At 41.8% G+C, this 27,690-nt stretch overlaps 1 long non-coding RNA gene and 1 pseudogene across 2 annotated transcripts in view; one reads left to right on the forward strand and one right to left on the reverse strand.

The window, feature by feature from the left end:
- The window catches only part of LOC149974404 (uncharacterized), a 286,443-nt gene that overhangs the window by 97,661 nt on the left and 161,092 nt on the right, over positions 1-27,690 (reverse strand). Inside the window, exon 3 of one of the 2 annotated variants that reach the window (XR_016489344.1) lies at positions 9,628-9,694. The exons of the other annotated variant lie outside the window; for it this stretch is intronic. This is a non-coding gene — a long non-coding RNA (uncharacterized LOC149974404). Of the gene's footprint in view, positions 1-9,627; positions 9,695-27,690 lie in introns of those variants that run through there. 2 annotated transcript variants of the gene reach the window in all.
- LOC149974405 (uncharacterized) lies at positions 5,342-9,557 on the forward strand (annotated as a pseudogene).

Here is a 27,690-nt window from a genome sequence, read left to right on the forward strand (position 1 = left end):
GAGGAGCACTGCCAGAGCCCTGCAAAATGATCTCCAGCACACCACAAATGTGTGTGTGTCTGCTCAAACGGTCAGAAACAGACTCCATGAGGGCGGTATGAGGGCCCGACGACCACAGATGGGGGTTGTGCTTACAGCCCAACACTGTGCAGGACGTTCAGCATTTGCCAGAGAACACCAAGATTGGCAAATTCGCCACTGGCGCCCTGTGCTCTTCACAGATGAAAGCAGGTTCACACTGAGCACGTGACAGACGTGACAGAGTCTGGAGACGCCTGGGAGAATGTTCTGCTGCCTGCAACATCCTCCAGCATGACCGGTTTGGTGGTGGGTCAGTCATGGTGTGGGGTGGCATTTCTTTGGGGGGCCGCACAGCCCTACATGTGCTCACCAGAGGTAGTCTGACTGTCCATTAGGTACCGAGATGAGATCCTTAGACCCCTTGTGAGACCATATGCTGGTGCAGTTGGCCCTGGGTTCCTCCTAATGCAAGACAATGCTAGACCTCATGTGGCTGGAGTGTGTCAGCAGTTCCTGCAAGAGGAAGGCATTGATGCTATGGACTGGCCCGCCCGTTCCCCAGACCTGAATCCAATTGAGCACATCTGGGACATCATGTCTTGCTCCATCCACCAACGCCACGTTGCACCACAGACTGTCCAGGAGTTGGCGAATGCTTTAGTCCAGGTCTGGGAGGAGATCCCTCAGGAGACCATCCGCCACCTCATCAGGAGCATGCCCAGGCGTTGTAGGGAGGTCATACAGTCACGTGGAGGCCACACACACTACTGAGCCTCATTTTGACTTGTTTTAAGGACATTACATCAAAGTTGGATCAGCCTGTAGTATGGTTTTCCTCTTTAATTTTGAGTGTCACTCCAAATCCAGACCTCCATGGGTTGATCAATTTGATTTCCATTGATCATTTTTTGTGTGATTTTGTTGTCAGCACATTCAACTATGTAAAGAAAAAATTATTTAATAAGAATATTTTATTCATTCAGATCTAGGATGTGTTATTTTAGTGTTCCCTTTATTTTTTTGAGCAGTGTATTTCAAGTCCTACCTTCAAACTCAGTGGATCTTTGCTTGTCATCATGGGAAAATCAAAAGATCCAAGATCTCAGATTTTTGTGGTTGTTGACCTCCACAAGTCTGGTCCATCCTTGGGAGCAATTTCCAAAAGCCTGAAGGTACCATGTTCATCTGTACAAACAATGGTATGCAAGTATAAACACCATGGGACCACGCAGCCGTCATACCGCTCAGGAAGGAGGCGCGTTCTGTCTCCTAGGGATGAACGTACTTTGGTGCGAAAAGTGCAAATCAATCCCAGAAAAACAATAATTAATTCTCTCTGCTATTATTCTGACATTTCACATCCACCACAAATAAAGGGGTGGAATTTTATAAAACTGAGTTTAAATGTATTAGGCTAAGGTGTGTATAAACTTCTGACTTCAACTGTATATCTTATGGTAATATTATAGCAATGTTACAGCAATAACGACAGTAGACTTTTGAGTTTTTTTGTTCAGTGTACAATAAGAAGTTGACATGCTAGGACCTCATATTTGAAAAATTATAAACTTTCAATGAGTTAACAATTCAAAAAGGCCTTAAACTCCAGGTTACTCCATTTGAGTAAAAAACATTTTTAAACCTAATTCTTGGACTTCTTAAGCAATTTTAACTCATTCTTAAGCTTCGATCAAATTATTTTAAGACATCCTTCTCCTCCATCTGGTGTTGCCTAATTAAAAAGACTGTGGAGAAAAATAACAGTGCTTTAAGAAATTTGCTTTGTGTACAGAATAGCCTGCCTATCCCCAAATTCATTAATCAACGGTCTTGGCACAAACTAATAGATCTGAGATCAGGTTACATGCACACATTCACACTCTTGTAATAAATAAATCATAAAATAATAAAATAAACTACAAAACCCCTTTTTGGCCAATTACAGTACTCGTAGTTCTGCTATAATTTGAAAGAAGTCTTATCTTTCAAAATGCTACATGTTATTGTACAGTATTTATAGTAAAAAATAACTAAGCAACTTGCTGCAAATGGCAGACACGTTGGTTGGGCACAGCTGTTTCTTTGCCTCCTGGTCCCAGAATGCATTTCAATTTTTTCCTGTCAACGAAGAGACGGCCATCACCTCTCTGTGAAACAGAGCTGTCATGAGCTCAGAAATGCACTTTGATGTTTTTTTGCTCAGTCGAGTGTTAATGTTCGCCTGGAGTTTAACACCCTCTGCCAGTTCCACCAGTAAAACATCATAAAACAATAACTTTAATAAAAACAATAAGCCAGTTACACATGATTTTGGGCCTTTTAGAAGCTGTGGTCAAAATGTGCTATTTACACAGTACTGTAGTAGTTATCAACAATGTATTCAAACTTTCCTTTATGATTTAAATTGAATAAAACATTGTTTTTCACATTGTCACGATTGATGTAACTATACAACCCTTATCTTCTTTCTCTCGCTTTCTCCCTCTTTGTAAATCTCCCCTTCTATCTAAGTACAGTATATTCGATTTGAGTTTTGGACTAAATCAAGCATATGTTCTCTGGGTGGTTCATCACAAAATATGTTTAATCTCACTAAAACATTTTTCTAGGCATTAGCCTTCACCAGAGATAGTTTTAAGGTTGGGTGGATCAGTATTTCATTTAGCTCATCAGCAAATTCTATGTCTACCTCTCCCATAGAAACCACATTTAATGTCAAAGTTTATCATAAATACATTTGAAAGACACCACCGGTGCCTCCAATCACTGTAATATGTCTCATCTGCTCCTGCCACGCCCTCTAGTGCTCATCCGATGTCTCCTTGACCTACCACCACTCCCCCAGTGCTCTCTTCCTCTCCCTCTGTGTGTGTGCGATTGTGTGGGCGGAGACAGGTGTGCTGAAGTCAGAGCAGATCCCCACCTGCTGCAACCTGTCCATAATCAAGAACTCTACAATTACTCAGTCCTGCCACTTCCACACTGCCAGATCGTAATCTCTGCTCATTCTGACCGCTCTGATTCTGGTCCGTCTCCAGTCTGACTTATCATCAGTCCTGCTACTCTGTCCTGCATTCCCCACTTTAAGCTCCCTTGGATTCCCCTCCCGGACCTGCTAACTCTGTCCCAACACCTCTCGCTCCAGCATCAGCCCCCGCACCCAGTTTCTGGCAGCCTCCCCTGGTCTGCACTCAATCTTCCCTGTGTTTCAGTAAATACCTTGGTTACCTCATCCCAGTTTCCTTGTCTGAGTCTGCTCTTGGGTTCACCTGTTCCGCTCTGCGTGACAATAGCCCTTGTAGTTAAAATCTCGATAAGATTACTTTGCTAAAATATTTCCCGAGCCAAATATTTCCCTATGATATCGGTAATTTTTCAAATTAAAATCCAGGAAGTACTTTTCGAATAATTTGCGCCGAGCCGCCACTTGGCTCAGAGCCTACTTACTTATCTTTGAACCAAGAGGAATAGTATCAATCAGATGACATGAACTGAATAAAAAATTAGCTCTAGTTGGTTAATTTTTGTAACTCATTTAAAAGCAAAATAGATGTTTTTTGGGAAATGTCGCAGTTTTTAAATACTGATCCAACTAACCTAAAAACTGTCTCTGGTAAAGGCTAATGCCTAGGCAAATGTTCTAATGAGGTTAAAAGTATTTTTAGATGAACCACCCCTTTAAGTAAGTAAATGTATTTGAATTATAAAACCATTGTCCTGCCGTGACTCAAGTTGTTTGCTTGCTGTACTCCGTTAGATAGTTTTAGTAGTTAACGAGAAATAGTTTTGTGAATATGTTTTGCATAATCCTATATGCCGATCTATAAGTTAAAACACTTAAGACAAATTATCATTGCGCTATAATATGCATTAAACATTTACCTTAAATTAAGCAAAACTGCACATGCATACAGTATTTTTCTATTAGGGATCATGGTAAGACCCAAATGCAGACTGTGTGAAGTAACAATGTTTACTGTAACAAAAGAGGCGAATGAGCTAGGTATCTTGAAGGGACAGGTAGACACAAAATGACCGGCAGTGCCGCAATACAGACAACTCTGGGTCTCAAGTCTGCGTACGCATTCGGCTGGAGACAGCCTAGCCCTGCTGAGCTGCAACACATCCTCTCAGGGACGTAGATGCCAGGGACTTCCGGAGTTCAACAGCTGCATGGTGGGATCTACCCGAGTGAGCGATTTGGACCACAATCAGACCTCTTCTCCCTCCTACGTTCCCGTAGCCAACCATCAATCCGGATGGATAAAGCGATGAGTGAGTCGAGATCCATCTGTAGTTTTCGGGCTGCTCAGCTCCTCCGATAATCTGTGCAGGAACGTGTCGAACAGCTCTTCCGGGTTCCAGGTACCTTCCGTCGCTAGCGTGCGGAACTCCACTGCATAGTCTGCCACACTGAGGGTGTCCTGCCAAAGCTGGAGTAACTTCCGGGCAACCTATCTCCAGGACACCGAAGCCTCAAACTTTTCTCATTTATCATGAATACCTCCAGACTGAGGCAGGCGGCGGATTGTTGCTCCCACACAGCCGTGGCACAGGCGAGTGCCCTCCCCGACATCAGCGTAATAATGTACGCTATCTTCGAGCGGTCCGAGGGGAATGAAGAAGGCTGCTGCTCGAAAAAGGCAGCTCTGGGAGAGAAAGGCCCGACAGGTTCTGGAATCTCCATTGTAGCGCTCCCGGGGAGGTAAACAGTGTTCTCGGGAAACTGGGGTGACAACACTGCTACCAGCCGGGTTACAGAGGGGATGGGGGGTTACCGTTGTGGTAGCCTGCCTAGTAGGCAACCCACAGGTATTGCTCCCGCAATGAGTCCAAGGCTAGGTCGTAACGTTCGGCCACCGCCTGGAAACCTTCCATCAGACAGCGAAGCAACTCCTCCTGCCTACCAATGGTGGCTCCTTGGGAGGAGATGGCGTTGCGGAGCTGGTTCAATTCTGCTGGGTCAGTCATGGCCAGTTCGTACTATCAGGGATCAAGGTAAGACCCAAGTGCAGACTGTGTGAAGTAACAATGTTTATTGTAACAACAGGGGCAGGCAAACGACAGGTCAAGGCAGGCAGGGTTTGATAATCCAGAGTAGTGGCAAAGGTACAGGACGGAAGGCAGGCTCAGGGTCAGCAACAGGCAGAGTTCAGTAATCCAGGGGTGGAGCAAAGGTACAGGACAGCAGGCAGGCTCCAGGACAGGCAGAGTGGACAGCGCAGGCAGGCTCAGAGTCAGGACAGGATAGGGTCAAAACCAGGAGGGTAAGAAAAGAGAAACTGGAAAAGGCAGGAGCTGAGACAAAACGCTGGTAGACATGAACCAACAAGAAGAACTGGCACAGATAGACAGAAAACACAGGTATAAATACCCAGAGGATATGTGGGGAAGATGGGCGACACCTGAAGCGGGTGGAGACAAGCACAAGGTCATGTGAAACAGATCATGGCATGACATTTTCTGCTTGCTGTACTGTTACAATGTTATTTCACATGCTTTTGTATTCAAATTGTGACTAGTTTTCATCCTCGCTATACAGCTCAAGGTTTAAAGTCACCCTGCCATGCTGTCTGATAGAGTTGTGACGGCTATGTCTTGGAGTACTGCTTTCGGGGGTTGGAGGAAGTATGTAGATCCACCAGCCATGTCTGGGAACACACAGTATAGAACATAATGTGCTATCATTACACTTGCATGCATCATGCATTCAACTAATAGATTGGTAGTCACTATACCATTTAGTTCCCGCCTAATGTTTTTTTTCGGAGTCGGCCCCCTTTTTTTCTGTCATGCACTCTGGTAGAGCAACATAGCTACAGTCAGGAAATTACAGGTTTTGCGCAAAGATATCGCTGGTAAATTTCACAACTAAGTATACCTTTTGAGTAGTATTTTCCACTTCTTCCACATAATGCGGTTTCTTTATTTTCTCCCTCATTTCTCTTGCACATTCTGACCTGGTCCTTTTTTTTAAACATTTCTACTAGTCTCTTGCAATCTTCTACAAAGTAAAAATGAACATTATTAACTAGGCAATAGCTAGGAGCGGCTCACATCATTCACCATGTTGCATACACCCCTCACCCCATAATATCATAAGCTGTGTTTGCAACTTAGCTTACTAGCTAGATATACATTTTATTTTACCTTTATTTTAACCGGCAAGTCAGTTAAGAACAAATTCTTATTTACAACAAAACAACCTGGCAATCAGGCCAGTTAGTATGTGTTAACTAGCTTGGTTGCTAACCAGCAGCTAGTTAGCTAACTAGCCAGTGGTTAGCATGCTACCTACACATACTAGTGAACTTAAAAATATAACTGTTTCCTTAGCTAGCTAACGTTAGCTACATTAGTTGTCATTGTGATAGCCAATGTCTTGGCTGTATTACTTTTTAACGATTGATACCATTAACCATATCTTGTTAGCTAGCTACGTTACACTGTGTCATTAGCTGGGTAGCTAGCTAGTTAACTTAACGTAAACTCACCCCATTCCGTACAAATGTGCGCAACCGCAACATTCAAACGAGGCTACAAAGAAAACTAATGGGACTGTAGTGACTCTGTTGACATCAAAATCGGAGCTGTGAACTATGTTTCTATTCAAGCGTTGATTGACATGGTAATGGCTCTATAGTATTGGAGAAAAGTTTAAACAAACTGACCCTCCATTACGTCTTGTCGTGTCATGTCGTAACGTACTGCACACATAAAGCAACTATTTCTGTCTTACAATCTCTCCCCACCAGGTGTAGCACTTCTATCATCCTTTAAAAACAAGAAATGGACAGTGACGGGGGTAAGGTAGGGATGCCTAGTCATTTTTTTCGTCATCATTGCATGCGATCATCATTCTCAAAGCAGCTGTTACTTCTAAGATCACTTTAGCACCGCCCTAAAAACCTGATTCAAATTCGACACAAACCTTCAAATAGGTATGTAATGACACATTATATTAACTCTTTATAGTGTTTTATTTACATTTTAGAGGCGATAAGGTGAGAAGTTGGACAGATCGAGTGAAAAAAAGCAATTTTCGCACAAAACATCTCTCCTTCTCACTATCACGCATTAGTTTCACTTCCCCACCCGCCATTTAAAAAAATACCTGACGGGGCTCATTGCCTGCTTGAATTATGCAGAAACGGGCAGCGTTTAGGTCATGTAATTGATTCTGTTGGAAAGGGGAGAAATTGTGCTTTACAATGGTATTGACATTACAGTTGATCTGGAGGTATTATGTTTTTGGGGAGCTAAAATAAGGGCAATTGTACGGACCAAGGCGGTGGGATATAATTTTGCACGCCCAATTTTTCAGTTTTTGATTTGTTAAAAAAGTTTGAAATATCCAATAAATGTCGTTCCACTTCATGATTGTGTCCCACTTGTTGTTGATTCTTCACAAAAAAATACAGTTTTATATCTTTATGTTTGAAGCCTGAAATGTGGCAAAAGGTCGCAAAGTTCAAGGGGGCCGAATACTTTCGCAAGGCACTGTACCTTGCATCTAACTCTTTTCAGAATGAAGAAAGTATTTACCCTGGGGAATCAGTAACAATGGGGCAGTGCCTTATGGCAATAATGCTCTTTGTTCTGCGTCATCACCGGACTGGGACTGCCCTGATAGACCTACTTGCCTTGCTGAATATGCTTGTCCCCAACATCTAAATATCTCTTCAAAACGTTTTTGGGTAATCCAGCCCTGACAGCTGTCTCTCATTTCTTTTGCGATGAATGCCAAAATAACTTATGAAAGCAACGCGAAGACACAAATTGCTTACATTGTGGAAAGTCCTTCATCAGAGAAAGAAAACTTTTATTTTTATCAATACCTTTTAGGGACCTTCTTCGAGATACACTGGAGAACCATGGAATAGATATTTTGAGGAAAACATTGAAGGAAAAATAATATGAAATCGAGGATGTCATGGATGGAAAGATGTACAAGACATTACTGAAAGAGGCTATCTGCTGATGATTTAACATTAACCTGGAACTGTGATGGAGTACCCATTTTTAACTCCTCAAATTACTGTCTGGCCCCTTCAATTTACCATAGATGAACTACCTTATATACATCGGAAAGGAAATTAGATGGTTGCAGGACTTTGGTTTGGCCCAGAAAACCCCCGAATGGATACATTCTAAAAACCTTTTGTTGATGAATTTTGCGATTTAGCCCAAAACCCATTACTCTGGAGAGATAGCAGTGGGATTCTGAAGAGGACCAAGGTCTTCTTGATTTGTTCGTGAATGATGAAATTGCCAGGCCAATCCTTCGTTACTGTAAGCAATTCAATGGTGAATATGGTTGTGACTGGTGCTTGCACCCCGGTAAAGTTGTCCCCAAAGGCAGAGGAAATGTAAGATCCTATCCTTACAGTCAACAACTGCAAAATAAAAGATCACACAATCAATTTAAGGATAATGAATTTCACACTGCTTACACTGACATTCCGCAAAATGTCAACACTGTTTTTGCTTTCATTGTTCAACATTATGTTTGGTTTAGTGTGTGACTAAATGCATTCTGTTCTCCTCGGCATAACTCGGCAACTTCTGTCTCTTTGGTTGGACACTGTTTGCAACTGTTTGAATCCATGGTACATAGGTTGACAAATTACAGAATTAGACTCTCGAATGCTAAATCTCAAGCCACCAAAGCAATAGAGAATACCACGATCACTGCATATAATAACATTTTGGAAAGCATCGGAGTGTTGTGCATTTTTCTGTTTTATTCAGTCACTGTTTAAAAAAAATGTATACAGTATTTAACCAGGTAGGCAAGTTGAGAACAAGTTCTCATTTACAATTGCGACCTGGCCAAGATAAAGCAAAGCAGTTCAAAACATACAACAACACAGAGTTACACATGGAGTAAAACAAACATACAGTCAATAATAAAGTAGAAAAATAAGTCCATATTCAATGTGAGCAAGTGAGGTGAGATAAGGGAGTAAAGGCAAAAAAGCGAAATAAATACAATATAGCAAGTAAAACACTGGAATGGTTGATTTGCAGTGGAAGAATGTGCAAGGTAGAGATATAAATAATGGGGTGCAAAAGAGCAAAATAAAAAAATAAATACAGTAGGGGGAGAGGTAGTTGCTTGGGCTAAATTATAGATGGGCTATGTACAGGTGCAGTAATCTGTGAGCTGCTCTGACAGCTGGTGCTTGAAGCTAGTGAGGGAGATAAGTGTTTCCAGTTTCAGAGATTTTTGTAGTCAAATCAAATCAAATGTATTTATATAGGCCTTCGTACATCAGCTGATATCTCAAAGTGCTGTACAGAAACCCAGCCTAAAACCCCAAACAGCAAGTAATGCAGGTGTTGAAGCACATTGGCTAGGAAAAACTTCCAAGAAAGGCCAAAACCTAGGAAGAAACCTAGAGAGGAACCAGGCTATGAGGGGTGGCCAGTCCTGTTCTGGCTGTACCGGGTGGAGATTATAACATAACATGGCCAAGATGTTCAAAAGTTCAGAAATGACCAGCATGTTCAAATAATAGTTCTGGGACAGGTAGCACATCTGGTGAACAGGTCAGGATTCCATAGCAGGCAGAACAGTTGAAACTGGAGCAGCAGCACAGCCAGGTGGACTGGGGACAGCAAGGAGTCATCATGCCAGGTAGTCCTGAGGCATGGTCCTAGGGCTCAGGTCCTCCTCCGAGAGAGAAAAAAGAGCGAATTCGAGAGAGAGCATACTTAAATTCACACAGGACACCGGAAAAGACAGGAGAAGTACTCCAGATATATCAAACTGACCCTAGCCCCCCGACACATAACCTACTGCAGCATAAATACTGGAGGCTGAGACAGGAGGGGTCAGGAGACACTGTGGCCCCATCCTATGATACCCCCGGACAGGGCCAAACAGGAAGAATATAACCCCACCTACTTTGCCAAAGCACAGCCCCCACACCACTAGAGGGATATCTTCCACCACCAACTTACCATCCTGAGACAAGGCCGAGTATAGCCCACAAAGATCTCCGCCACGGCACAACCCAAGGGGGGGCACCAACCCAGACAGGAAGATCACAATAGTGACTCAACCCACTCAAGTGGCGCACCCCTCCTAGGGACGGCATGAAAGAGCACCAGTAAGCCAGTGACTTAGCCCCTGTAATAGGGTTAGAGGCAGAGATTCCCAGTGGAAAGAGGGGAACCGGCCAGCCAGAGACAGCAAGGGCGGTTCGACAGCAAGGGCGGTCCAGAGCCTTTCCATTCACCTTCACACTCCTGGGCCAGACTACACTCAATCTTGAGTTGCGTCTCTCACGTGGGTAGGCAAAAATAAAATGGAGCTCTATAGGAGATAGCCCTACCTCCAGCTGTTTGCTTAGAAATTCTAGGGACAATTAGGAGGCCTGCGTCTTGTGACCGTAGCGTACGTGTAGGTATGTACGGCAGGACCAAATCAGAGAGATAGGTAGGAGCAAGCCCATGTAATGCTTTGTAGGTTAGCAGTAAAACCTTGAAATCAGCCCTTGCCTTGACAGGAAGCCTGTGTAGGGAGGCTAACACTGGAGTAATATTTTTTGGTTCTAGTCAGGATTCTAGCAGCCGTATTTAGCACTAACTGAAGTTTATTTAGTGCTTTATCCGGGTAGTCGGAAAGTAGAGCATTGCAGTAGTCTAACCTAGAAGTAACAAGGACATGGATTCATTTTTCTGCATCATTTTTGGATTTTTGTAATGTTACGTAGATGGAAAAAAGCTGTCCTTGAAACAGTCTTGATATGTTTGTCAAACCTTGTACAACCATTAAGATTAATTGTCAGATTCAACAGAAGATCTCTTTGTTTCTTGGGACCTAGAACAAGCATCTCTGTTTTGTCTGAGTTTAATAGTAGGAAGTTTGCAGCCAACCACTTCCTTATGTCTGAAACACAGGCTTCTAGTGAGGGCAATTTTGGGGCTTTACCATGTTTAATTGAAATGTCATCCGCATAGCAGTGAAAGTTAACATTATGTTTTCGAATGACATCCCCAAGAGGTAAAATATATAGTGAAAACAATAGTGGCCCTAAAACGGAACCTTGAGGAACATGGACATTTACAGTTGATTTGTCAGAGGACAAGCCATTCACAGAGACAAACTGATATCTTGATGACAGATAAGCTCTAAACCAGATCTAAACCAGGCCAGAACTTGTCCGTGTAGACCAATTTGGGTTTCCAATCTCTCCAAAAGAATGTGGTGATTGATGGTATCAAAAGCAGCACTAAGGTCTAGGAGCACGAGGACAGATGCAGAGCCTTGGTCTGATGCCATTAAAAGGTAATTTACCACCTTCACAAGTGCAGTCTTGTAGTTCGTTCCAGTCATTGGCAGCAGAGAACTGGAAAGAGAGGCGGCCAAAGGAAGAATTGGTTTTGGGGGTGACCAGAGAGATATACCTGCTGGAGCATGTGCTACAGGTGGGTGCTGCTGTGGTGACCAGCGAGCTGAGATAAGGGGGGACTTTACCTAGCAGGGCCTTGTAGATGACCTGGAGCCAGTGGGTTTGGCGACGAGTATGAAGTGAGGGCCAGCCAACGAGAGCGTACAGGTCGCAGTGGTGGGTAGTATATGGGGCTTTGGTGACAAAACGGATGGCACTGTGATAGACTGCATCCAATTGCAGTCTAGTAGGGTATTGGCTATTTTGTATCCTTCTGTCACGACTCCCACCGAAGGAGGCGGGGCTCGGCCATCTTCGTCACCGGTCTACTAGCTGCCACCGATCCCTTTTCCTTTTTCTGTTTGTTTTGTCTTATTGTTTCATGTTTAGGTTTCAGTTGGGCTATTTAAGCTGCTCTTTGTGCAGGCTTGATTTTCCTCTGTTCATGTTTGTGGTTGTGCGATTAACTTTTTTTTTCTCCGGACTTGTTGGGTCCTGGTTTTGGGCCGGTCTTATTATTGCGCCTGGTGTTTGGTGTGACCATTTTCCCTGTGCCGGAATAAAACATTGTTCTTTACCCTCTACTTCCTGCGCCTGACTCCGCACCCACAACGCATAGAGTGCGTTACACCTTCAGGCTCCATTATTACAAAAAAAAATTCTGCTTACATTCAGCATGCATATTTTGCTTCAAGGATCTATTTCACAGTGTGACCTTATATTAGCTCACATTTCTTTAGTCATCTTTGTCAATAAAATTGAAGAATTTTATGGACAAGAAAATGTTTATTTCAATTGTCGTCAGCTAATCCACCTTACTGATAGTGTACTGAACTAGGGGCCTCTCTGGGCAACGTCATCTTTTACATTTGAGGGTAACAATTCAAGTTTGAAATCTCTTTTCCATGGGACATAGTGTGTTCCGCAACAAATTTGCCAACTTTTCTTTCTTTGGCAAGACGTCTTAGTGTTTTAGAATTTCACCCAGAGTTCGGTATATTCCTTACAAAGCTTGCAGGCAGGACACTGAAAGGAGACAAAATCTCCCTCAAAACTCTTGGAGAATCTGCACCTCTTCACCTCACGGCTTCTCTAAAACTTGCTGTAGAGTATTTAATTACCGGATCTGTCCCGTCCCAGCCTGTGGAGTCATACGGACGATTCATTTATGAACAGATTGTTTATCACACAAATAACTACCAAATCTCAGAAAAAAGGGATAACACCTCATTCGTGTTAAAAAATGGATGTTGTGCACAACTGCTGTTCTGTTTCTTTGTTAGACAGAATTGCATTTGTCAAACAAACTGCTTCTGTGAACCTATTCCCATTTTTGTGGTTCAACCATATGGAATTCAAGCTGACAGTTTGTTCATCAACTGCTATCTAGGCATCTCATCAAACAAAATGTGTGTGGAAGTTGAGAGGTCGAGACAAAAAAAAGCTGTTTCTTTGGAAGATATCAAGTGTAAATGTATTTATGTGGATGGCTGGCTTGTCCCTCTGCCAAACATTTATGAGAGTTTTGGGTGTTTTTAAGAGAGCTGGTTGATGTTATTGAGCTGATTCATAATGAGAGCTGATACTCATTTGCAATTGAGACCTGGCCAAGAAAATCATCCACATACTTTAATTCGGGTCCGTCTAGTGTATGTTAGGGACGTGCAGCTTCCTGTTAAAACGCATGCATTTAGTTTCATTGGAATTGAGCAATAGTTGGAGATCACAGAATGTGTGTTCTATGTCATTGAATCTGTGTGATTATAATAGTATCACTCATTGATAACTTATCAGGGACATACAGCAGTGATGCAAGAGCCATCACTTATATATTATATTGTACATGTGGTTATTATAGTGATCCCTTCACGCTTGACAACACCCAGTGAAATAGCGGCGCGCCAAATTCAAAAACAGAAATACTCATAATAATAAATCATACAAGTGTTATACATCGGTTTAAAGATTAACTTCTTGTTAATCCAGTCACAGTGTCAGATTTCAAAAAGGCTTTACAGCGAAAGCAAACCCTGATATTAACTGAGGACAGCAACCCATCAAACAAACACATGAAAATCGTATTTAAACCTGTTAGGTGCGATACAAAAGTCAGAAATAAAGAAATAAGTAATGCCTTACCTTTGAAGATCTTCTTCCTTTTGTTCGATAAATTCCGTCATTATATCTCAAAAATGTTCATTTATTTGGCGCATTTGATACAGATCCAACTCATGCTACATGACTACAAAGTATCTAATAGGTTACCTGTAAACTTGGCCAAGCATTTCAAACAACTTTCCTAATCCAACTTTAGGTATTTTTAAACGTAAATAATATATAAAATTTAAGACGGAATAAACTGTGTTTAATACCGGATGAAAACAAAGTGAAGCGAGCATTCAGCTCGCGCACCCCAACCACAACAGTACACTTGGCTTTCCACCCAGATAGGAAATGGCTACTTCTTCCTTTCTCAAAGGAAAAACATCAACCAATTTCTAAAGACTGTTGACATCTAGTGGAAGCGATAGGAACTGCAAGCAAGTGCTCTAGATCCACATAGAAAACCCATTGAAAAGAGAGTGACCTCAAAAAAAAAAAACAATTCTGGATGGTTTCGCCTGCCAAATAAGTTCTGTTATACTCACAGCTATAATTTGAACAGTTTAGAAACCTTAGAGTGTTTTATATCCAAATCTACCAATGTATATCCTAGCTTCTGGGCCTGAGTAGCAGGCCCAGAAGCTAGCCTTAAGACGTTTTAAATAGATTTTTTTTAAAGAAAAATAAATGTACATTAATATTACTGGTCTGTTTTTACTAAGATGCAACATGTTTTTAATGGATTTAATGTATTGAAAGTATCCATCCACCAAATTCAGACTACTTCAAATGTAACCTGGCTATACCCATGTTGGCATACAAAATAAATGTTGGTTGGCTTTCTTTTTTTGCTTGCAGGAAAGGGGAATGGGGAAAGGGGAATACTTCAGGAGAATGCTATAGAAAGTAACACAGGAACTCTTTTTAAATTCATAAGAGTACTATAGAGATGCTGCACAATATTTATACTATTGAAATCTTATTGGATATTATTATAGGTAAAAAAAATACATACTATAGAGACTCGTATTTTCATAGCAAAATTATATATCATAGCATACCATAAGCTAGATATAGGGGTTTATAAAAAACATACAGTTTCTTATAGGAACGCTATAGTGCTTTTTCAAAAGGGCAGATCTGGGGAAGGGTAGCATTGAAGGTCCCCAAGAACACAGTGGCCTCCATCATTCTTATATGGAAGAAGTTTGGATCCACTAACTCTTCCTAGTGATGGCCGCCCAGCCAAATTGAGCAATCAGGGGAGATGGGCCTTGGTCAGGGGAGAAGGGCCTTGGTCAGGGAACCTTTTTCTGCTGCACAATACAGGTGTGCCAAGCTTGTAGCGTCATACCCAAGAAATCTCAAGGCTGTAATCGCTGGAAAGGTGCTTCAACAAAGTACTGAGTAAAGGGTCTGAATACTTATGTAAATGTGATATTTCCATTTTTGCTTTGACATTATGGAGAATTGTGTGTTGATTGAAGAGGAAAAAAATACAATTTAATCCATTTTAGAATAACGCTTTAACCTAACAAAATGTGGAAAGAGTCAAGGGCTCAGAATTCTTTCTGAACACAATGTATATCCAATGGAATGTTATGCCACACAGGCCTCCTAGGGAGAAAATTCTATGCCCCACATCAGGCCTATAGAGGAAGCCATTTGGATGGAGACAATCGATGGATATGGAAAACCAAGTACAGTTCAAGTCGGAAGTTTACATACACTTAGGTTGGAGTCATTAAAACTCATTTTTCAACCACTCCACAAATTTCTTGTTGACAAACTATAGTTTTGGCCAAGTCGGTTAGGACATCTTCTTTGGGCATGACACCAGTAATTTTTCCAACAATTGTTACAGACAGATTATTTCACTTATAATTCACTGTATCACAATTCCAGTGGGTAAGCAGTTGACTGTGCCTTTAAACAGCTTGGAAAATGATGTCATGGCTGTAGAAGCTTCTGATAGGCTAATTGACATCATTTGAGTCAATTGGAGGTGTACCTGTAGATGTATTTCACGGCCTAACTTCAAAGTCAGTGCCTCTTTGCTTGACATCATGAGAAAATCAAGAGAAATCAGCCAAGACCTCCGAAAAAAAATTGTAGACCTGCACGAGTCTTGTTCATCCTTGGGTGCATTTTCGAAACACCTGAAGGTACCACGTTCTTCTCTACAAACGATAGTATGCAAGTATAAACACCATGGGACCACGCAGCCGCCATACCTCTCAAGAAGGAGACGCGTTCTGTTTCCTAGAGATGAACATACTTTGGTGCGAAAAGTGCAAATCAAGCCCAGAACAACAGCAAAGGACCTTGTGAAGATGCTGGAGGAAACAGGTACAAAAGTATCTATATCCACAGTAAAACTAGTCCTAAATTGACATAACCTGAAAGGCCGCTCAGCAAGGAAGAAGCAACTGCTCAAAAACTGCCATAAAAAAGCCAGACTGCAGTTTGCAAGTGCACATGGGAACAAAGATCGTACTTTTTGGAGCAATGTCCTCTGGTCTGATGAAATAAAAATAGAACTGTTTGGCCATAATGACGATCGTTATGTTTGGAGGAAAAAGGAGGAGGCTTGCAAGCCAAAGAACACCATCCCAAACGTGAAGCACGGGGGTGGCAGCATCATGTTGTGGGAGTGCTTTGCTGCGGGTTGGATTGGTGCACTTCACAAAATAGATGCCATCATGAGGATGGAAAATTATGTTGATATATTGAAGCAACATCTCAAGACATCAGTCAGGAAGTTAAAGCTTGGTCGCAGTGGGGTCTTCCAAATGGACAATGACCCCAAGCACACTTCCAAAGTTGTGGCAAAATGGCATAAGGACAACAAAGTGAAGGTATTGGAGTTGCCATCACAAAGCCATGACCTCAATCATATAGAACATTTGTGGGCAGAACTGAAACAGCCTATGCGAGCAAAGAGGCCAGCAAGAATGGGTCAAGATTCACCCAACTTATTGTGGGAAGCTTGTGGAATGCTACCTGAAGAGTTTGACCCAAGTTAAACAATTTAAAGGCAATGCTACCAAATACTAATTGAGTGTAAGTAAACTTCTGACCCACTGGGAATGTGATGAAAGAAATAAAAGCTGAAATAAATCATTCTCTTTACTATTATTCTGACATTTCACATTCTTAAAATAAAGTGGTGATCCTAACTGACCTAAAACAGGGATTAAATGTCAGGAATTGTGAAAAACAGTTTAAATGTATTTGGCTAAGGTGTGTGTAAACTTGTAAGAAATACTTGTAAGAAAATTAAGTATTGTGTGCAGTATTGCAGAGCCCAAAAATATTATTTCATCATCTAGATATCATTTCAAAAGGAAAGGATCACTGCCACTACCTCACTCTAGCAAAAAGCCAAAACGTGTTAACTTTTTAAATTACTTATATTATCCTCCAAGAGTTGCTGAATTTCCTCTCTACATCATCCAGATATCAAGACAATCAAAGCTTGGCCCATAGAGGTGTATTCGTCAGGTGAATAGACTTTTGAGAGCAGCATACTGTGTGTGGAAGGTTTTCTGTTCATAATCCTTTCTTTCATCACCACACAGGCAGTGAGTAAACGGACAGAACACTTTCCACCATAGCTTTTTCTGCTACCACCTGCAGTTAAAATAATCTGTGCTTGTTAATTATTATAAGAGAAGTGAATACATTATAGAAGTGTATTTGGCCAGACAGAGGCATGGTGAGTCACTCTTTTAGCTTTCACCCCATCTTACAGAGTAGCTCTCTCTCTCTCTCTGGTAAATCAACTGCATAGGGCAGACAGTAGATTTGGGTAATACACTTCTTCAGATCAAAAGAGAAGCAAAACAACTTCTGAACTGCTTTTTTGAATGAGAGAGAGGAGGGGTGAAATTGTCTACGTGAGAGAGAGTACATTTTTTAAATGAAATCTATCAACATATATTCCATCTATATATTCATATCAGTAACATCCTGTCTCCCCCACTTTCACCTCTTCTCCCCCTAGTCTCCCCCTTTCATCCAGCAAATGAAGACACATAAACAGCTTTGGCTGTATCCAAGCCTGTTATACGATCCTCAATTTTCAGTTGATGTTACTCCATGCTTCCGACGCATTCAAGTGACTACAGAATGGCACCGTGAAGTGTAAAATTGCTTTGGGTACGAAGCAAAGACTGGAGAAAATAGGGCACAGTGTTTGCGTGTGGTCCAATATGTTTTATTCAACCATGTGGCTGTGTGCTTTTGAAATGTGACAGGTTGTGTTTACAAATCTTTGTCAATTTGTTAAGCTTGACGGCAGCATGTCAACATGTTTTTTGGCCTTACTGAATGCACTACTATTATGGGCTGTGGTTTTGATAGGAATTTGAAGTGACTGATTCACAAAAAAAAACTGCTCCTGTCAAAAGAAGATGCATATATCTTATGGATGAAGCTTTGGCAGGATAAAGATATCTTTTTTTTTTCTGTTCGGTTTTTCATTCGTTCTCATTAGCTGTAGCATTAGTTTTCTTTTTCGGATGAGTCATGTTAGCACAAGGAAAATCAACGATTAGGACACACTTAGAAACTATTGAAATGTTCCTCAAATGTTCCCTGAAGGAATAACAGTCATGCGCAATTTCATGGTTACGGAATTACGCTGAGACTCAGATTGAGGCTAATCGTGTCTCACAGACGCTGTGGTATCATACCTGGAAAAGGAATTCGATGAAGTACCTTCTATAAACTGCACACACACACCTATGCAATACTGGAGTGTCTCTACCTTAGAACAGTAACTGACTATGAAGGAAGTCAAGCCCCAGACCTGTTGATATATCGCTGTAATAGTAGCACACTGTCAGATATATTTTTTTAAAGCCTAAATTTTGCATTCTTACCACAACATGAATAAATCAGCATGAGGTGGCAAAATGCATTGAGCTTAATAAAAATGAGTTATTTACTTATTCATAGAATTTACAATGAGGTTGTAAAAATAGCTAAACAAATTATTTAATCGTGCTAATACGATGGTTGGATCCTGTGGAGTAATCAATAGCACATACAGTATTTCTGTCGGGGAATAATACTGCAGGGCCAAAATAGCTCTCAAGATACCTCATTCCCTCGCTCTCTAGCCTAGGACCACCATAAGACAGAGGAAAGATGGAGGAGAGAGGGCGGTAATTCTGATTTCTGCTAATAAGTGATTGGTTAAAATGAATTGGCTTCTCATACAGCCTCTCCGATGGTTGCAACCAGGGGTTGTTGAGGCGACATCCCGTTAGAATAATATATAAACCAAACCCAAGTGTGTGTGTGTGTGTGTGTGTGTGTGTGTGTGTGTGTGCGTGCCTGAGTGTCTGTCTGAGTGTTTGTCGTGTGGTTGAACGGAGACTGTTTATCAACATTTTCTGTTTTCATGGCACCCAGCAACTTCATGCAACTTTGACGTGGTTTGAGCTATTGGGCAAAATGTGCTTTTGATTTATTCTGGACATGATTGAATTAGCGAGTGCATGAATATTCTGCTATGTGCGCCTTTTGTGTCCCTTGGCTAAAATAAAATAGACTCTGTATATTGGGATCCCTGAGAATGTACTGTAGCTACTGTTGGTGGAGAATCATGATAGAATGCCTGGTAACAGAGAGAGGCTGATCAAGAGAGGGAATCATAGAGAGAGGATGTTGGAGAACAGAGATGTGATGTGCCTGGTGAGCTCGCTACATTACTGTACTGCCTTAAGAACATTTGCACCTGTTTGGCTAATGAATTGGTACTCGGGATCTGCTGGAACAAACAATTTCCTTTAATACAAGTTCAAACTGTTATGCCCTACACTGTTTCGTACTATGAATGTGCCTCCTGTAGACTCTTCAAACAATTACTCAAGGAATTTATTCAAATCAATCCCAAATACTGCTGAGAAGTATGTGAAACCATAGTCTTAACCACTTTGAATTTTAGGCATCACTTAGGAATTTTAAGGTAAAATACCAGTCCAACATCAACCACTATCCTGACTGCTATCCCTATCCCTAGACCTTAGGTTGAAAAATAACAAAAGGTGAAAACCCCATGTGGTTAGGCACAGCTGTTACTATATTGCCAATAGTTTACAATCTGCCTTATCATCTCAGCCCTACCAGAAGTGTGAAAAGATACGAGGTATGTGTTGATGAGTTGATTTCACACTTGGCAACATGGAGAACTGAATCAAGTGTGGCACAGTGGGTATCCATCCCTCCCTCCAGACTACAGGACTAAAATAGGACAGTGCCAAAGGATTACACTTATCCCTGTCTCTGTTTCTGGCAGACAGATATCTCATCCTCCCCTAAGCTAAGCATGCTACTGCTTTAAACCAGAATAGATAAGACAGTATACGTTTCCTCTGACAGCACCGCGAGAAGTCTCACAAATGGGAGTCTCTTTCTATCTTTGTCCACTGCATGTTTAAATGGTTAATTAAGTAGGTACAGTTGAAGTCAGAAGTTTACATTCACTTAGGTTGGAGTCATTAAAACTCGTTTTTCAACCACTCCACAAATGTCTTGTTAACAAACTATAGATTTTGCAAGTCCGTTAGGACATCTACTTGGATCATGACACAAGTAATTTTTCCAACAAATGTTTACAGACAGATTATTTCACTTATAATTAACTGTATCACAATTCCAGTGGGTCAGTAGTTTACATACACTAAGTTGACTATGCCTTTAAACAGCTTGGAAAATTCCAGAAAATTATGTCATGGCTTTAGAAGCTTCTGATAGGCTAATTGAAATCATTTGAGTCAATTGGAGGTGTACCTGTGGATGCATTTCAAGGCCTACCTTCAAACTAAGAGCCTCTTTGCTTGACATTATGGGAAAATCAAAAGAAATCAACCAAGACCTAAAAAAAAACTATTTTAGACCTCCACAAGTCTGGTTCATCTTTGGGAGCAATTAACAAAACGCCTGAAGGTGTCACGTTCATCTGTACAAACAATAGAATGCAAGTATAAACACCATGGAACCACGCAGCCGTCATACCTCTCAGGAAGGAGACGCGTTCTGTATCCTAGAGATGAACGTACTTTGGTGCGAGAAGAGAGTGTATGTAATGTGAGTGTATGTATTGGAGTGGCCATCACAAAGCCCTGACCTCAAATCCTATAGAAAAATTGTGGGCAGAACTGAAAAAGCGTGTGCGAACAAGGAGGCCTACAAACCTGACTCAGTTACACCAGCTCTGTCCGGAGGAATGTGCCAAAATTCACCCAATTTATTGTGGGAAGCTTGTTGAAGGCTACCTGAAACGTGTCACCCAAGTTAAACAATTTAATGGCAATGCTACCAAATACTAATTGAGTGTATGTGAACTTCTGACCCACTGGGAATGTGATGAGAGAAATAAAATCTTAAATACTCTCTCTCTAGTATTATTCTGACAATTCACATTCTTAAAATAAAGTGGTGATCCTAACTGACCTAAGACAGGGAATTTTTACTATGATTAAATGTTAGGAATTGTGAAAAACTGAGTTTAAATGAATTTGCCTAAAATGTATGTAAACTTCCGACTTCAACTGTAGGTCTACAGTGCTGCACTGCATGGGGTATTTTGAGAGTCAGAGTGTATTTAAAACGACTTTGTTTGAAAAGTTAACAGGAGTCTAGTAACCTCAATTCAATAGAAAGCTTGTCAACATTCAAAAGGGCTCTGTTCATGCATTCAGTCTTACTTCACCTTCTTTAACTGTACATTTACTTCAAACTCGCTAACAAGGCGCTTGGTAGTTGTTTGTTGAAACACACCCTTGTCGAACAGGAGTCTAATCAGTTCATCTCAACATTACCTGCCTGGTGTTCCATGTCAAGTTCTGTAAGGCAAATATCATCCTTCACCTTCAAAGCTCCCTCCATGTACTGTATGGATACACGCACGCATGCACACATACACACTACATAACAGGCGAGCATTGAAAACACACCCGTTTGATTTGTCATCCCGTCTCAATGCGTATTGATTGGAGCTGGGTGGTTTTACACCACACAAACAGAAAGGCAGAGATTGATTTTGTGCCTTGGGCTTGACAGAGCTGCCTTACATTAGAGAGAGCTGAGCCGAGTGGAGTGTAGAGAAGGAGAGAGGAGGCTGGGGCTGGTTGGACTGGAGGAAAAACGTAATAGAAAGAAAGAGACAACATCGAAAATATTTAAAATGATTAAAAAGGGGAAGCATTGTGTGTGAATCAGATAAAGGAAAATACCAGTGTAGAGTTTATACTTAGAGGTCCGCTCATTACAAAGTTTGACCTCTTCCTGACTACTTGTGCCAGATACACACTTAAAACAAATGGTTCTATACAGTGCCAAATAAGAATTATTTTTCTTGTAACCATAGCGGAACCTTTTGGTGCTATATGGAACCTTTTATTGAAGGTTCTATAAAGAACCATGCTCTTAAAGTTCTAAATGGAACCTGGATGGTGTATAAACCCTCCTATCAACATCAAAGGGACAGCAGTGGAGAAGATGGAAAGTGAAGTTCCTCGAAGTACACATCACAGACAAACCGAAATAGTCCACTTACACACAGTGTGGTGAATAAGGTACAACAGCGCCTCAAAATGTGGCTTGTCACCCAAAACCCTGACAAACTTTTACAGATACACAATCGAGAGCATCCTGTCAGGCTGTATCACAGCCTGGTATGGCAACTGCACCGCCCTTAACCGCAAGGCTCTCCAGAGGGTAGTGTGGTCGGCACAACACATCCCCGGGGTCAGACTACCTGTCCTCCATAACACCTACAGCACTAGATGGCACAGGAAGGCCAAAAAGATATTCAAGGACATCAACCACCCGAGCCACTGCCTGTTCACACCGCTATCATCCAGAAGGTGAGGTCAGTACAGGTGCATCAAAGCTGGGACCGAGAGACTGAAAAACAGCTTCTGTCTCAAGTCCATCAGACTGCTAAACAGCAATCACTAACTCAGAGAGGCTGCTGCCTACATTGAGACCCAATCACTGGCCACTTTAATAAAGGGATCGCTAGTCACTTTATACAATACACAAAAAATAATGCCACTTTAATAATGTTACATATCTTACATTACTCATACCACATGAATATACTGTATTTTTTACCATCTATTGCATCTTGCCTATGCCGCTCGGCCATCGCTCATCCATATACTTACATGTACATATTCTCATTCACCCCTTTAGATTTGTGTGTATTAGGTCATTGTTGGGGAATTGTTAGATTACTTGTTAGATATTACTGCACTGTCAGAACTAGAAACACAAGCATTTCACTACACTCGCATTAACATCTGCTAACCATGTGTATGTGACAAAAAAATTGGATTTGATTTCAAATCAATTCAAAGTTTATTTGTCACGTGCGCCGAATACAACAGCTTACAGTGAAATGCTTACTTACAGGCGCTATACCAATAGTGCAAAAAAAGGTATTAGATGAACAATAGGTAAGTAAAGAAATAAAACAACAGCAAAAAGACAGGCTATATACAGTAGCGAGGCTATAAAAGTAGCGAGGCTACATACAGACACCGGTTAGTCAGGCTGATTGAGGTAGCAATAAGAAGAAGAGACTTGCTTGGGCCAAGAAACACGAGCAGTGGACATTAGACCGGTGGAAATATGTCCCTTTTTCTGATGAGTCCAAAAAGATTTTTGGTTCTAACCACCGTGTCTTTGTAAGATGCAGAGTAGGTGAACGGATGATCTCTGCATGCGTGAAGCATGGAGGAAGAGGTGTGATGGTGTGGGGGTGCTTTGCTGGTGACAATGTCACTGATTTATTTACAATTCAAGGCACACTTATCCAGCATGGCTACCACAGCATTCTGCAGCTGTAGGCCATCCCATCTGGTTTGCACTTGACTAAGGATTGGTAACAGGCTGATTGGTTGGCTATTTGAGCCAGTAATGGGGGCTTTACCATCTTAGGTAGCGGAATGACTTTTGAATCCCTCTTTGCCTGAGTGTTCTAGTACTATAGGCTTAAATTGAAGATATGGCAAATAGGAGTGGCAATATCGTCCCCTATTATTATCTTCAGTCATTTTCTTTCCAAGTTGTCAGACTCCGGTGGCTTGCCATTGTTGATAGACAACAGTACTTTTTTCACCTCTTCCATGCTCACTTTACGGAATTCAAAATACTATTCTTGTCTTTCATAATTTGGTCATATATACTTGGATGTGTAGTCATGCCTACATTTGCTAATCTTGCCCATGAAATAATCATTAAAGTAGTTGGAAATAGTGTTTTTTTTATATAAATGAGCCATCTGATTCAATGAATGTGTCACGTTCTGACCTTGATTTCCGTTGTTTTGTATTTATTTAGTATGGTCAGGGCGTGAGTTGGGTGGGCAGTCTGTTTGTTTTTCTATGTTTTGGGGCATTTCTATGTTTTCGGCCTAGTATGGTTCTCAATCAGAGGCAGGTGTCATTAGTTGTCTCTGATTGAGAATCATACTTAGGTAGCCTGGGTTTCACTGTGTGTTTGTGGGTGATTGTTCCTGTCCCTGTGTTTGTTGTCACAGGATAGGCTGTATAGGTTTTTCAGGTTCCGTTTGTTTTGTAGAGTTAAGTTATTTCATGTATCGTTCATTTTCCATTCAAGAAACATGAGTAACCACCACGCTGCTTTTTGGTCCGCTTCTCCTTCTACAGACGAACGTCGTGACAGAATGATATGCATTTGAGTTTGCATTTTTTACCAACATTTTTTTATTGAAGTTACTCCAAAGCTTTTTACTATCATTCTTTGTATCATTTATATTTGTTTCATAGTGTAGTTTAGTCACATGATTTCTCAATTTGCAGTATGTTTGCCAATCGGTTGTGCAGCCAGACTTTTGCCTCCCTCACACAATTTTTCAAATCCTCATCAATCCACAGGGATTTAACGGTTTTTAAAATTTAATGGGTGCATGCTTATTAGTAACTGGGATAAGCAATTTCACGTGTCAAGTGCAACGTCTGTTTGCTCCTATTTAAACAACACGGACCGACAAATATTATAAAAAACATATAAATCACTACAAAAGTTATGGCATGACCAACTGTTATACACTATATTAGCCCCAACCATTAAAATTTTGGTTTTCCTAGATATGGCTACTAAACTCATCAAAAAAAGATACGTCCCTTTTTCAGGACCCTGTCTTTCATAGATAATTTGTAAAAATCCAAATAACTTCACAGATCTTCAATATAAAGGGTTTAAACACTGTTTCCCATGCTTGTTCATTGAATTGAATTAATGAACATGCACCTGTGGAACAGTCGTTAAGACACTAACAGCTTACAGACTGTAGGCAATAAAAAGTCACAGTTATGAAAACTTAGCACACTAAAGAGGCCTTTCTACTGACTGAAAAATATCCAAAAGAAAGATGCCCAGGGTCGCTGCTCATCTGCGTGAACGTGCCTTAGGCATGTTGCAAGGAGGCATGAGGACTGCAGATGTGGCCAGGGCAATAAATTGCAATGTCCGTACTATGAGATGCCTAAGACAGCACTACAGGGAGCAGCACTACACCTGGACAGGATCGGTACATCCGAACATCACACCTGCGGGACAGGTACAGGATGGCAGCAACCACTGCCCGAGTTACACAAGGAACACACAATCCCTCCATCAGTGCTCAGATTGTCCGCAATAGGCTGGGAGAGGCTTGTAGGCCTGTTGTAAGACAGGTCCTCATCAGGCCACACCGGCAACAACATCGCCTATGGGCACAAACCCACCGTCGCTGGATAAGAAAGGACTGGCAAAAAGTGCTCTTCACTGATGAATCGCGGTTTTGTCTCACCAGGGGTGATGGTCGGATTCTAATTTATCATCGAAGTAATGAGCATTACACAGAGGCCTGTACTCTGGAGCGGGATCGATTTGGAGGTGGAGGGTCCGTCATGGTCTGTGGCGGTGTGTCACAGCATCATCGGACTGAGCTTGTTGTCATTGCAGTCAATCTCAACGTTGGTTTCATTGCTTTAGTGGGAAGCTTAGCAGAAGTAGATATTTATGTTAGTGCAGGGTGAGCTGCACGCAGTGGACTTTCTACTAGGGCACACTGCCTCAGTGCTAAAAGCATGAATCTGGTTCATAGGCATGATTACTGCATACAATATCTGTAGGATCAGCAGGGCAGTTAGAGGGACATAAATTTGGTTACTTATAGTGTGTCTACCAATTCCCCTGGTATGTACATTTGCTAAAGCATTATGATGATTCAGCGACACAAATTGATAAGTCATTGTCTCAACACAGCCTTATAATGCTGTGAAAGGATCCAGGAACCCGAATGAGTGGTTCCCATCCTCCTTAAAAAACCTTTGGAAAACAAAACACGTATCAACATTTTCAAAAATGTTCAATTGAGCTGCAATACTGAGGTAGCCAGTTTTGAAGAGAAAGAATCCTGCTAAAGCGTTCAATGCCACGATTGTAACGATGTGTGCTGAGAGTCGGGAAGCAAGTTCAGGGAGTGAGTGTTTTTATAAATAAACACAACATAATACGAAACACGAACAACGCACAGACATGAAACAGAAACAATGACGCCTGGGGAAGGAACTAAAAGGGAGTGACATGTATAAGCAAGGTAATCAGGGAGGTGATTGAGTCCAGGTGAGTCTGATGACGTGCAGGCGCGCGTAACAATGGTGACAGGTGTGCACCATAACGAACAGCCTGGTGACCTAGAGGCCAAAGAGGGAGCACACGTGACAACGATTCATAGAGGGCACAGTGCCAGATATTATGTTTGTTTTTATTAGTGTCTAGCAGAGTCAATTAGTTCTTTGAAATCCAGTATCAATTGTTCAGAGCTGCCATTCATAATAAAGCCCACATGGATTACGATAGGACATGGACATCGATTCTGGCATAGTACAGTTGGGAGCAGCTTAGTAATGTAATTTACTCAAGCTCTGGGATAGGACATTGTTTTTGCACAAGGAACATTCACATTTCTTACCATAGAGCTGCCCGAAATCACGGCTGGCGAGAAGGACAAGGAAATCCGCCCACTCCCATGCTTCACAGGATTCGGAGAACCTTTTAAGGACAGGAGAGAGGCAGGATAACTTTAGCCCGTAGCTCCCTGCACCTGGTGCAGGCCTCCGACAGATAGAGAAGCCCCGTTTGATCCAGAGCAGCAACTGAAGGTTGCGACTACAAAATCATAGGGGAAGGAGTAGGAGTAGGCACAGCGGCCTTAGACACAGGTACGCCCAGCCACGAAGGTGCAGGAAGATCAGGCTCCAGGGTGGCGAAAATATTTGTTGTTTGTACCCACTCCGGGCCTCTCGTTGGGAGTATAGACTGCTTTGCGGGAAGCCGCTGTCTTTGGCTTCCACGGTTCGTGACATGCGACCATCGTTGAATCCTATGCTCCTCTTGCTGTGCTCCTTTTAACTCCGCTATCAGATGGGGAAGGAGAGGCAGGAGACAGCTCCACTGGCGAACGAACTCCGGGCAACAACGGCCAGTCGGATAACGACAAAGGACAAGGCGGAGATGCAAGCCAACAAGCGCGAACGCCTTCCCGCCACCGTTGTAGAAAAGGTAAACATTCCACCCCAGTTTCTTACGTAGGCTGGCGACCTGCATGATCAAGGAAGCCACCTCAAGCCTATAATCCTTGGCAAGCAAACAATTGCCGCATTAGAACTCTGAGTGATCCAGTTTGTCCCGAAACAAAGTGTAATACAGCTCCTACAGCGCTGGAACCGTTCATTTACTTCTCCAGACAAAGAGGGCTCCATTGGAAAACTCATCTAGGACTAACAGCTTAGCTAGGTTAGCGGCGCTTTCAAGCAGATTTTAACTTGTCAGTTATGCGGGATTCCGGGACAAGAAATAGCTGTTAAAAGACAACCGTGTCTAGAATCCATGCAAAAAAAAACAGTTCTGTATTTCTATTTAGCAAAGGCTGGTTATGTTTAGGTTAAAAAATAACAAACCGCGTGTTTCCAGCATACAGTGTTCAGCTACGCACTGATGATGGCTTGTGTGACTTGTACATTGAGTCTGCAGCGAAAGCACCCAGTGGGTTTTAGAAACTTGGTGTGAGCTTCTTCTAGTCGTCCATTATTTTTACTCTGTTAGTTCAGAACCTAACACTACCAAGTAATACAACTCT

The sequence above is a fragment of the Oncorhynchus mykiss genome, chromosome 20, assembly GCF_057628025.1.
Source record: "Oncorhynchus mykiss isolate SJ-2025 chromosome 20, ASM5762802v1, whole genome shotgun sequence".
Taxonomy (NCBI): domain Eukaryota; kingdom Metazoa; phylum Chordata; class Actinopteri; order Salmoniformes; family Salmonidae; genus Oncorhynchus; species Oncorhynchus mykiss.